The sequence below is a fragment of the Hylaeus anthracinus genome, unplaced genomic scaffold (genome assembly GCF_026225885.1).
Source record: "Hylaeus anthracinus isolate JK02 unplaced genomic scaffold, UHH_iyHylAnth1.0_haploid 11982, whole genome shotgun sequence".
NCBI lineage: Eukaryota > Metazoa > Arthropoda > Insecta > Hymenoptera > Colletidae > Hylaeus > Hylaeus anthracinus.
Genome location: NW_026534330.1, coordinates 13,604,862 through 13,618,762, shown reverse-complemented (window position 1 = coordinate 13,618,762; position 13,901 = coordinate 13,604,862). Strand labels below are relative to the sequence as shown.

The 13,901-nt window shown below is 38.1% G+C and overlaps 1 protein-coding gene across 2 annotated transcripts in view; it reads left to right on the top strand.

Annotated features, from left to right (window-relative positions):
* Positions 1 to 13,901, top strand: part of LOC128886395 (glypican-6) — a 242,882-nt gene that overhangs the window by 72,684 nt on the left and 156,297 nt on the right. The window lies entirely within an intron of this gene.

Here is a 13,901-nt window from a genome sequence, read left to right as displayed (position 1 = left end):
CTTTCTTAGCATTTTCTTGCCACGAATGCTAATCTTAGATTGACTACGACGACGTAGCCCGATTGTCATTATATCGACACTTCGAGTTTCAAAGAATCTAAACCTAAAGAAACATTACTGCTGGTAGATTTGCTGCGTGAATCGTAGTGGTGAGTGAGAGTCGCCTCTCGAGTGCAAAGGGTTAATACAGGGTTAATACAAGGGTTAATAAAAAAAAAATGAATCACGAAGCATTAAAGGAAATAAATTTAAACTAAATTCATGAATTTTGATGAAGTTACAAAAATAAATACCGCGATAGATGTTTCATTATGTAGTCCAACAGTCTAAATAATATTAAATCCAAACAGAAATTTTCAAGAATATTTGTCTGGTAATCAACGTGTTAATTAGAAGACTTAGACAAAAATGAATTTGGATACATGCTTGTCTTTTTATTCATACAAATGTCAACACAAGTGGCTAGTGAAAAATATAAACGGTTCCTGTGAAACCTTGTAACAGTAGATATGGGTGAAACTGACGTGTATTATGCTGGCGTAGCCACTTCAAAAGGCCAATGCCAAATTAACACAATATTTTTTTGCTATTTGTTTTCTATTTATTTGCTCTAAATCACATCTTTCATCCTTTTTTCTGTACATATCTACAATCAGCATTGTACAGCCTTTAGGCTATGCTAGATTAACGCTGCCCTAGCACGGTCATCGTTTCTCGAAAACGGCTGTAGCAAAAAAATTAATTCTTTGGCAAATAATTAGCAAATAAATAGCAAAAAAAGATCCTGTTAATTTGGCGTTGGCCTTTTGAAGTGGCTACGCCAGCTTAATATACGTGTGAAAATGAGCGTGCTCCGTAAATCTAGTGTTAAAATCACTCAATTATTAATAGCGATCTTCCGATAATTTTTTAGAATTAGTATCGCAACAGAAACTCAATTTTGTCATTAAATTAGTTTGCTCCTTCTCTCGATAGTTTCAGTGTTACCAGCCTCTTGTGTAACAAGAATGTAAACCGAAGAAGAAGCCTCAACCGGAAGTGTCGGTGTTCGACGACCACATTATAGTCGCGAAAGAGCTGTTTATCTCGCTGGAATTCGTTCCACGATAGCGTGAATAGTTACTTCCAGGCACTCGTCAACTCGGAGTTTCGGGGGCGAACTAGTTAAGGAAACTTGAGCGCTGGGAGTTGTTAGGCGATTGTTAAAGCGCGCGAAACGCTTTCCGCGCCGTCTTCATCATCGACCTATAGCTCCTCGGTCTTGCGACTCGTTAGAATTCCTGGGAAGCCGAGCAAAGTGTTCTCGTGAGCTATAGGCGACCTGGAATATATTATCCTCGTGATCCACTCGTGTTGCGTTTACGTGTATACGATTAATGTGCACGTTTACGGTAGAGTTTTGTTTGGGGTATGGTAGATGATGGCTGTTTTAGAAGCTTTTTTTTTTATTAGCGATGGCATTATTGTTTTCTATTTTGAGGTCGATTTGGGGAGTTTCGAGTGGAGCAAGTAATGATTGAGTTAGAAAATAAGGTAGTGTTAGGTGATGACTGAACTCTGGATGACATGTGATAAGTGAGTGGAAAAGTATCGTTACAAAATTGCTTAAAAAAGAAGGTTAATGATTCGTTTGTCGAAAATGAAGGAAAGGTGAAAGAAAGGATTATCTGTACAGTACGGTAGGGTAGAGTAGACTTGAGTAGACTTGAGTTAATTTGAGTAGACTCGAGTAGATTTGAGTAGACTCGAGTAGATTCGAGTAGACTTGAGTAGATTTGAATAGACTCGAACAGACTCGAGTAAAGTAGCGTAGTATAGAGTTGACACAAGAATTGCCAACCGAGGAGTAGAGTAAAATAAAGTAGAGCAGAGTCGAATAGTATCGAGAGAACTTGACACAAGAACTGCTAACAGAGGAGATCTAGGAACCCTCCACAAGTCCATCACAGATACCTAACCAATGCAAATTCCCCGTGAATCTTTTTGTCCAACTCAAAATTAACTCGACACGTAATCCGAGAAAAGTCTATCCCCAGCCTCCGAGTCCACACACTGTATCTCGTTCCTCGACATTCTTGTACTCCTCTTCACCACTGACTCATCAACTCTCGTACAGATCCTCGCTCTTCGAAGATTCCGACTGCACACTTTGATCTCTCTTCAATTTCTCGTTACCTCACCCCACCGTCGCGGCAATGCGCGCATTACACGTGCATTCATCGCGCAAAGTTCCAACTAGGTTCAGTGAACCCACCACTCTGGTAATTTCTTTCAGTCATCCTTATAAGCAGCCGGCTCGATCCGCTCCGTCCTCAGGCGAACACTTGTCAGTCGCGGCTGTTCATCCATGACACACTATAAACACTCTCCGCTCCTCCAAAGACTCTGAATAGAGAGGACAATGTCGTATCAGAAAAGACGCTCCCTGGTAAGGCAACACTCGATCTCGTCGGGAAACGGGGACATTGGAATTTCGTACGAGACACTTTGTCTTTAGGAAATATCTCGCGGGGAAATATTAATTTGAGAATTTGGAATTTAACTCGATCAAATTTACAGTGGGTGTAGAATGTACTCGTACACCGATCAATTTTCCAAAAAACTGTGTAAAATTGTAATTTATCAACTTATTTTTGATAAACATTGTCATTCTACATATTCTCGGAAATCTGTAGAATAGATAGATTACAAAAAATATAGCTATTTATGTAAGTTGCGAAATTAACGAGAAAAAACAATTAATCGATAGAAATATTGAAGCAATAAGTACTCGCACGACTGCTTAACTCTTGAAACTTCATTAAAAAGAAAGAAATTTACATTAATTTATAAGTATATAATACTTCTTTCGTGGAATGTCCTTTTGATTTTATAATTATTGTAACTTTTCTAAGCATTAAATTAACTACATTATTAGTTATTCGAAGTGGGATCTTCTTCTATTCCTCTATTAGAGCCTTTTTTAAAAGTGTTTTACTGGAAATTTGATATTTTCTAATTCGTACGAGGCAATAAATTAATGTGTTTACGTTACAAAGTCTGCTGTAAATGGTTCGTCATAAGAATCGTACACATACTTATTGCTTATATACTTTTACCCACTTTTCGCAATTTTTTGTTAATTTTACAAATTATATTAACTAGTAAATGTTGTTTGGACTATATCTATCTTATAGACTTTCGTGAATATGTAAGCTATCATTGATTATAAAAAAGAAGTTAAGAAACTACAATTTCACAGAAAAGTTTTTTGACAAATTGATCGGTGTACGAATACATTCAACACCCACTGTAGATGGTTAGGGTTATTTTATCGCTTCGTATTTTGTGATATTTGGTCACATTTATTAGGGAATTGGTAGTAGGTTCTTTAGTGTGGTTCTTTAGTAGTTTCTGTAGTGTAGTACTTTAAGGTTTTTTTTTAAGTAGATCATGCTTGGAGAATGCTTAGAGAAAATTTTCTTTCGTAGAACCACTGGTCAAATTGAAATTCTTCGGGCTCTGAATTAGACTTCTTCTTGACTAACATAGAAACTTTAGAAACACTTTATGTATGTGAAATAATAGAATAATACTAATCACAAAACAGGCCCATTTTAAACACGGACACCTAAACCTTTGCACTCGAGGCCTTTTTTTTAGTATCGACCAGCAACTCGAGATGCTTTCTTAGCATTCTATTGCCACGAATGTTAAGATTAAATTGACTTCGAAAATGAGATTTGAGAATTAGGTCACCTTTGGCTCAACGACAATCATTTTATTGGCACTTCGAGTTTCAAAGAAATTAAATCTAAAGAAAATCTAGTGGTGACTGAGAGTCACCTCTCGAGTGCAAAGGGTTTAAGGCCAGGTTACACCAATAAAACGTGTTTTTTTAAATAAATTTTGTTTATAGTAAAAAAATATTTCAAAATCAAATTTTTTACAGCTGAAAGTACATATATTAAGCTGTTTGAAAAAAAAATTTTCTTTTTTAAATGGCGGCTCTGAAAATGGCTATTCAAACTCGTCCAATTTGTTGGCGGGTGTCGTCATTTCTTGGGAACGAATCATCTGAAAGCAAAAAATAAAACGGTTTCATATTCTGTATTAAATTGGCTATGGTTGGTACTACAATGAAACATTTTCACAGAAAAAAAAAACAAAATGGCGGACTTTTGAATTTTTCGACCCTTTTTTTGCACTTTTAATTGTTTATAACTTTTTTAAATAACAATGAATATTTTTGGCTGTAGTACCGACCATAGCCAATTCGACACAGAATATGAAACCGTTTTATTTTTTGCTTTCAGATGATTCGTTTCCAAAAAATGATGACAACCGCCAAAAAAATTGGACGAGTATGAGCAGCCATTTTCAGAGCCGCCATTTAAAAAAAAGAAAAGAAATTTTTTTTCAAATAGTTTAATATATGTACTTTCAGCTGTAAAAAGTGTGATTCTGAAATATTTTTTTTACTATAAACAAAATTTATTTAAAAAAACACGTTTTATTGATGTAACCTGGCCTTAACCTGGAAAATAATACTGCTGGAGTTTGTGTCTCCAAATCGAAAACTACCCCCAAAAAGATGCTTTCATGCTCTTCCAAGGCCAACTCTCCGAATCTTCCAAAACAATTTTTAAAGCACAAAGAGAGAATATTTACAATCGCATCGAAAACCTAGGATGCAGATGGCAGGGACCAAATATCGATAAAAGCGTTCAGTCGAAAAACTGCAATAATAATGAAATAGAAGAGGATTGGACGCAAAGCAGCTGTGTTTGTCAGGGTTTAAAAACCAGGGGATCGCTTCATCGGGCGGTTCGGGCTCGTCAGAATGAGCAACGAGGAAAGATAATGAATCATTAATGTCTCCCTATCGGGCAGATCGATCGCGGAAAGCGCACGAGTCTCTGGTTTGTCGATGAAATAAAAACGAGAGGAAGTCCAGGGACCGTGAGAAGGGCGGGCCCTTGGGCCCTCCTTCGACCACGGAATTCCAATCGGAGTTCTAATGCAAATAACAAGGCCAGGAAGAAAGTAGAGGAAGAGGGAAATGCATGGATGACGATGGAAATTCTTTAAGTACCCATAAAATGGCTCTCTGCGATCTTTGACCCCTAAATGAACTTATACTTGTTGGTAGATGGCGTCGAAATTAATAGGTACATTGTAATGTCCATCAGGTTGAGACCAGGTTATGTACATATTTAGATTCCTTGCAATGGAGATTAGGTCTGAGATTTATAACGAGTTAGACGACTGATCGTAGGTGAAATTTATTGACTACTAAATTTCGTGAATATTGTAATGTTTAGACTGCGTGTAATGCGTAATGACTTTATGCATTTATAGAAAGTTTGACTGTGCGAGAACCTATAAAATGCAAACAATATGCAAGAATATAAAAAAGATTGAAAGTAAAGTTCATGTTATAATATTTGCAGAATAAAATAAATTTCTATTTAGGTTCAATTTTTCTAGGCACGTTTGCGAAGATTTTATTTTGCATAAAGATCCCCAGTCTAGTAATGTCTATCACAGTGATTCCCAAAGTGGATGCTGCAGCGATTCAGGGGGCCGCTGATGGCCAATGTGGGCTGTAATTCGAAAGTTCTTAATTGCATTTCCTTCGTCATATTTAGTGAAACGTGGGTTCAATGCGGTAACTAATTCATAACAAAAAAAAAAAAAAGAAACCAATTGCAAATAGTAAATCGCGGTGATTTAAGATTACTGCTGATGAAAATAGGGTAATTATAAAGAACAGGTACATCTTCACCGATTTCGATGATTTTTAAATATGTTGTGGAAATCAACATTTTGAACAACTTTTTCCTATACATATTACCGTTGCTCGGCCTTAGTTTCCGAGATATTGGAATTTTATTGAGATTTTTTTTCACCGCATATTAAATCTATCTTAATTCTTTTCGCTGCGCAGCGATTGTAAAGAGTAATACTCGCATCGTTTAAAAACATGGTTATTGCTTTTATCACAGTTATTTTCTCAGTCTTTAAGATTTCTGCTAAATCATAATTGCAATTAATTATGGTTGTACCTATTTTATTAAACAACTCGATTCGTTGGAGGTTTCTTAATGGACAGTGGAATAGAACATCCCCAATGGTTTCCTCTTCCATATTACAGTCGCATATTTTGTTATCTATGATACTCTTTCTGCCTAATGATTCTTTTAGATTCATGTGGTTGGATCTGATTCTGGGTATTGCTCTAATCGTCTGCCTGTCTAGTCTTTTTTCTACTTTCTAAAACCATGATTTAAATTTGCATTTTTTTCTCTGTTCTCAGAAATTTGAGAAGTAATACGTTCCTTTTTCTCTTCCGATTTCTTCTACTTTATTACTGAAATCTTTCCATATTTTATTTCTTTGGTCTATTCAAATATCACTTCTTGCGATCTTAATTTCTTCATCTGAGGGTTTTCTTATAATTTCCCACCTATTTTCTTGTAATTTCCACCTATATATTTCCCTATAGAAAGCATTATTGAGGAAGGGGTCAGGGGGTACGGAGGAAGTAGCCTTCAGCGTATCAGCGACAGGAGTGGCAGGGTACGAAGACAGAGGTCTATTATAGTCGTGGATGGTTACAGGGGATGAAAGGAGGATATGGTAGAGAAGGTGGTCCGTTTCAGCAATATGGAAAGGGCTGAAAGGGAAGAAGAAAGGAACGACAGAAAGACGAGGAGACCGGATTCCACTTTGGTCCCCTGTTCTCTCCCTGCATCGGCATTCCTTTCGCCCGTTTCAACCTGCCTGCTGGTCGCCGCCAGTTTAACCTGCAGTCCTAACACACTATTATGTCTGACCTAAGGCGCTCCCACATTTAACTACACGTTTCGTCTGACCGGGGGTACGCGCGTGTGTGTGTCTACGGGACAAGTGTGTTAGGGAAACCCCCCCGAAACGATGAGGGCTCCCGACAATGACCGCGAGTCAATGGGAGCCAGCTTTTGAATTCACAGCCGCTGACTCGTTTATGTTTTAATCGCGCCCGTCCCGAGGAATATGGAGTATAGATCTCGGGGATTTGGGCCCAGGGTAGATGTCATCGGGGCTCCAGTCGGAAGTGAGTCGTCGTTTCTCTATGGTCCGACCGTGACTAGCCAGTCTTAATAAAGGGGAGATGATCTAGACTAGGTTGTTGCCACCTGATTAGCTACTAATGGGGAATAATGCCTTTATTATCCCTTGAACAATGTGTATATTTGTGGGGGGTGTCGTGTTAATTAGGGAACTGTTTTAAGGTAGAAGACACAATGTTCTTTATTTTATGAAAAGTAAATCGATAGAAGATTGATTTTTGGAGTAGTACCTTCATAGTTTGTTAATGATGTATATCAGGGGTGGCCAACCCGCGGCCCGTCTTGAACATTTGTGTGACCCGCGAGATTCATCACACTTTTACAAAATATATTTGTCGGATAAGACACGTCAAATTGTTCGTCCTTTCCTGTGTTCATCGTGTCGCTTCAAATTATAAATCTTAGGCGATATTTCATTGATTTACGGAGCTCAATGATCCGTCGACCAGGGTCCACAAAACAAAAGTGCCGGGCCTCTTCGCTGTGACGCTTCATTAGTGCCAGTAGGCCTTTATTCGCCGTCTTTTCACTGCCTACCGCACTTGACTCCAAAATCAATATCTTTTCGGCACACTTCACGCTCAATTTACCCAACGCCGACATATTTATTTTATAATGGCCAAAGTAGTGAAAACCAATGTATTAAAGAAGTACATTAATTTTACATTCATATATTTATAAATTAACTGTCGAAATTATGAGAAAAAATTAACTTTGATTTTAAAATAATATTGCGTACCAGAGAGTTTTCACGAAACACGGTCGAAAAATTGCCAAGACGCGCCCCGTCGATTACGCGTCGAAAAAAGCTGAAGAGCTGAAGAGCAAAGAAATGTCTATGATGAATCATAGCCACAATTGAGCTGTATTTTTTCAAGAGTTAAATTTATATTTCAATTCGAAACAAAGCGTAGTTTTACGGTATAGTGTTAAAGAAGTAAAGTAAATTTAATGTTTCGCAGCACTATTCTCTTGGGGGTGTTTATGGGAAAGGGGCCCGGTGGGTTTTTTTTTTTAGTTCCGAATTTTCCGGCACGCGTTCAGGATGATCTCGCAGTAGAAGCGTGTTCATCTTAATACTATTTTATATTTCTAAAAAAACGCTTTGTTCTTTCGTGACACAATTTATTTTCCCTTATGTTATGGATACATTCCATATTGTATGATTTAATAAATAAACATTAATAATATATTTCTAAGATATAGGTATTGAATCTAATATTAGGTCTACCGGAAAGTTCTGTCCATTACGGTTACAAGTTTCAACGAGTATGCGCATATTCGTAAAAAATGATATACAAATTGCAATCACGCTTGGCAAGATGTCATAAATAATGATAAAAATTATATTATTCAATCAAATTTATTCAAGCTATGAGAAATTTATTATTTTGTTTTATTCTAAAAACGGATAGAACTCTTCGGTAGACCTAATATACATATGTAAATCAAAGTTCCTCTCGCAGAAGCTCTCCAAAAATAACGCATTTACCATCACTTTACCATCACTGGAGGCGAGCGCGAGTAATTGGGCCCGAATTATCAGGATATAAATGGCCGGGCGCGAAATATATTTGAGACGGTATCTCGAGTCGGATCGACTAATTATCTCGATAACACCGGGATTCGATCGATCACGCTCGTTTCGTTTCGGTTTTTTCCACCCGGTCTCGGATTCCTCGGTCACCCGAGCTCTGGCGCCGTCCGCGCGCGAACCTACACGCGATCGAGGATTAATTAACGAGCAAGGCCTCGGTACATGCGTGAAACCAGCCCGCGATACGTCGATGGATCGATTCGCTGTGGCGATTGATCAACGGATAAGTCCGGTGCGCGGATGTTGCGATCGGAAACAGCCCTTTGTGCTCGATTATGCGTGAACGATACGCGGCTGATATCACCCGGGATCTGTCTGATAAATCTCGATCGCTGTCCGAAGGAACGCTCGCTATTTATGGCAGCAAAGAGGGGGTGGGGTGACTCTTAGGCTCGATGTGCAACGTGTGACTTCTTTGTCCAGTGATTTAATTTGAAATTCAATGAGATACATCGTCCGCGGTCGTTGCGATTTATAGTGTTGCGCTGCTTGTTTATTGCGCTGCTATATAAGTTGGACGTTTATAAATTCATTAAACGACGGATAAGGTATGATTCTCTTCTTTTTGATGTCTTTACGAGGATCTTGTGAAACGGCCACTTCGCCACCTAATTGTTTTCTTTGGATGTTAGGCGAATGCGAAGATGCAAACTTGTGAGTCGTAGGTTTATGTGTGAGGATTTTTGGAGAATTTATTTTGATGATACTAAGTACATCTCTAGTACAAATATTGTGTGAATATAACAAAAGTGTATACTTTCTACAATATCTCGTGCAATTTTCATAAAAATACATTAACCCTTTGCGGACGAGTGTCGGCAATAGCCGCCCAACTTAGTTGCGACTCGCGAGAAGCTTGGAAGTCTCACCATCAGTGATAAATTCGTATATATTATATCGAGAACATCAGAAGTAACACAATATAAAAAATTAACAGATGTACAATTTCTACGTTGTTTGGTGGGTCAATTGGTTGGAGATGTTTGAGATATTGATGACTAAGCCGGTCTTGCACATAAGTGACTGTTTCGAATGATACCACACAATGCAGGAATGTAAAATGGATTCGTACGTAATCACAACCAAACTTCTTCTTATTGTTTGTTTTCGATTTGTTTGCATATAATATTGTTGGATTAAGTAAAGCTTTAATTTTTATAACACACCCGACTTTTCAAAAATTAATTTCTTTTATAGAAAATGATAGTATTTCGTTTGTATTTGATTGTACCACCGATAGTATTGCTTGTACCTTCATCAATTAATAATTAAAAAAAATTCAAAAATAGTCAGCACCCGACATTGAGAATTTTAAAATCTGTTTTCTCCCTTATCTTTAGAATCGTTTAGTACCCGTCTGTACCAGTTTTCGTTTCATTTGTACATCAATAGTTTAAATTATATAGCAATCGTTGATACACGTAAGAGTGGAAATAGTCAATTTTCAAGATTTTTAAAATCTGTTTTCTCCCTTATCTTTAGAATCGTTTGTACCCGTTTGTACCGCTTTTCGTTTCGTTTGTACCTCAATAGTTTAACTTTTATAATTCAACCGTATCAATAATTGCTTGTAAAATTTAAACTGTTGAGGTATGAACGAAATGAAAAGCGGTACAAACGGGTATAAATGATTCTAAAGAATAGGGAAAAAACAGATTTCAAAATTCTCCATATCGAATGCTGACTATTTTTGAATTTTTTTTAATTATTAATTGACGAAGGTAGAAACGAAACAATTGTTACTACAATCAACTACAAACGAAATACTATCATTTTCTATAAAAAGAAATTAATTTTGCAAAAGTCGGGTGCCAGGTTCATATAGCTTTCTCGTCCACAGTGACGCTTGTTCGTCGAGTGGCTCCGTCCTCAAAGGGTTAATCCATACAGAAAATATACTCGTCCCCGTAACTTCCTACCACTTAAACATCGAAATAGCCTATTTTTTAGTTGCTTAGGTTATATCTATATTCCCCAAAGAAACCTTCGCAGTATCACCATTCCGAACGACTTCGAAATTAGTTGTTCGAGTAATATGCATCGCTTCGGAGGACAATTCGCTGCAGGTTTGTAAAGGGGAACGGATGGAGCACAGGCCATAGCCAAAGGAATCCTCGCGGCGAGCAAGGATACGCTCGCAGGTCAGGTGGCCACGTGTACATGTATAGGTATATATTATACGATTCGCGAACTATAGGCACCCTTGGCCCAAGGAATGCACGGTGGTATAGTTTATGCGTTGACCACATTCCTCTCCCATGCCTTGAAACGCTCCTCTTCCTCCGTCTCTTTCATTTAACACACCTACGTTCCCCAAGGGCCCCGTACATGGCCCCCTGTCCGCTCTTTTACTTTCGGTCCGGAGAGTCGACAGGCCCCCTCCGCCTTTCTCCCTCCACCTACATCACGAATCTCCTCCTTACGTGCCCCCCCCCCCATTTCTTCGTTTTTTTTTCTCTTCACTTTCCGCGAAGTTACGCATTAATTCAAGCGAACGTTCCGCAAGACGAAGTCTCGCGAACTTTCGAGCCTATCGAGAGGAATTCGGGGTCCACTAACTGACCCTTTTTGCGAGTCTTCGATGGGAAAACGATCGATGGATTCGACGCGTTCCGTGCGTGTTTCGGAATTAAATTGGGACGCGTTTAGGCAAATTCGTGGGAGTTCCTACTCTTGTTAGGGTCTGTCCTTGGGAGTCCCACCTCAGGGTAGTCGAGGGAACCTGGAATTATCTGAGATGGGAAAAGTGAACAAAATTCTTGAGATTCCTTTTATTATAAACTTTGGAGTATATCTTCGATTCTTTTTAATATTTTTATAAAAGTCCTTCGTTAAGGAGGTCTTTCGTAATGTTTTTTCGGAATTTTTTATAGCGAAATGGAAAAAACATAGAGTTTTCAAATTTTTACTTTATATTTATTCAGCTTTTAACTGTAACTTTGAATTCTTTTAAGAAAAAATATAACGTGGATCGTGAGATTTAAGACTTCTCCTGGTTCATGTACTACAGATCGTCATTTTCTTTGCTTGGTCTTTTCAAATTCTGATACTATAATCATTGGCAACTCGTCGAGGGGATCCTTTCACGTTTCAACAGATAAGAATCAATATTTTTTTAGGAGAGAATTTAAAATTTTCAAACGTGACGGATACTTTCACTATACTTCCTGTAGGGTATTCGCACTCTGTGCATTATTTCGCCAAGCCGTTAATGCGAGAAATCAATTAGTCTCGCTTTGCACTCGCATCCTCTCTTCGTGAGAAGAATCCCTTTCTCTTTATGGCGTCTCGAACAGACGGAGTATTTATGCGCGTGTGCCCACCCTCTCGTATATCAACGATCACCTACGGGAAGAAGCCACCCTGAAGGATCGAAACTCCTTTTCAGCCATTCATAACGCGGATCGATGGCGAATGTTCTCCTCCGGCGCCGATTTCCAAGTCCCACAAATTGCTAATAAAAGCAATGGTTCACGTGAACAGTATCGCAGTAAATAATTCAGTATATTCAATTGAACTTCTTTAGTACCGAAATAGACATCCTTAAGAGGGGAGTCTGGTCCAGCTAATGTATCTTTCTAATGCATATAATTTCCAGATATAATTCATTTTTGTTGTTGAAACTTTTTTTATATATAATGGGATGTTCAAAGAAGAAAATTTGACATTGCAGATTTAATTTGAATCTATACATACATATACATATGTAGATCTATTTATATTTAATAATTTACTTATTTCACCATACGTCTGTCCTTTACGCCACTCGACAATTAATTTTCTCTTACTTTCAGGAACGTCAGATGTTCTAGGACACATGATCAATATCGTACTGTTTCACAATGAATGATAGAGTCAGACTAGCAAATGTATGTACGATGATGACTAACAACAATCAATATTTACATTTAGTGATCGAAAAATTGAGTCTTTATTGATCCTTGGAACTCATTCTTGTGTGTTCAAATACTTAAAATCAGACAATTTTTTTCTTTAGTAGGCACGTAAAATGCGTATGAACCTCAATTTGCCAAAAAAAAATTGTTAATTGGAAAAATGGCAGCAAAAAACATAAAAAATGAACAATACATGTCGGCCGTTATTTTGCAATAACTTTATGCTATAATAATAATTCATTAAAAGTCGAGGTTCATTATGCTTTATATTTAAAAAAAGTTTCAATAACAAAAATTAATTATATCTGGAAATGATATGCATTAGAAAAATACATTAGCTAGACCAGACTCCCCTCTTAAGGTATAAAAGTGATTTTCTTATCGTTGTCCACTTTTGAAGTGCAGTGCTTTACCTGCGTCAACTGAATCCCTAATTTAAAGGAATTTTTAGTTTTAGAGATCAATATTTTAGTTGTTGGTTCACTTTCAAATATTTTAATATTTTGTATCAATTGCTTGCACAAAAAGGAGTCGAAAAGTCCTGTACTATTTTGTAATATGAAGCTTCCTTATCGAGATATGACCAGTTGAAGTTCGCGGATGCAACCCTAAGCGCGCGCCATTTTGTACCTCAATCAGCTGATCGCCCCTCTGCGCAGTAGTTACACGCGCAGCAATTTCAACTGCTTATATCTCGATAACGAAGCTTTGGATCGAAAAATGGGAAAAGAATTTTCGGTTCAAAATGGCCCGAGGAATCGATCCTGAAGGAAGGTCCCAGGTATTCGCCAGCACACACAATTTCTCAACACCAAACTACTCCCTAATTTCCAGTTAAATTCTCACTTTATTACCAAATTGCAAACCAGCAATTGAACGAACTTCATTCTCCTCATCTTTCCCCTTCACTCCTTCCCCCTCTTCCTTCGTCACCGTCCAATACATTGTAAAAACAAAATTAAACGAAGAATATCCAAGATTAACAAACCCATAAAAAGTTCACCTCGATTCGTTTCATCTCGGCGCATAAAAAGCGACAGCGCCGTGGGCGTGCCGAAATTCTTGATCATTGAGTGCATTAAAAGCAGAGCCTTCTTACTCGAGGAGATCGTGTCTCGAAGTCCGAAGAGGAGTCCAGCGGCGCGTTGGTCCGGTGCAGGTTACTTTTTAAGGCTGTGAGACCAGTCCGTTCCCCTCGCACGACTCGCGACTCGATTAATCGACGCGTTCTTCATTCATCATCGAAGCAATTAACGTCAGTGTCATAGGCGCGGTGGGATCTTTGTGGCCTGTGCACGAATCGTTTACGCGAGA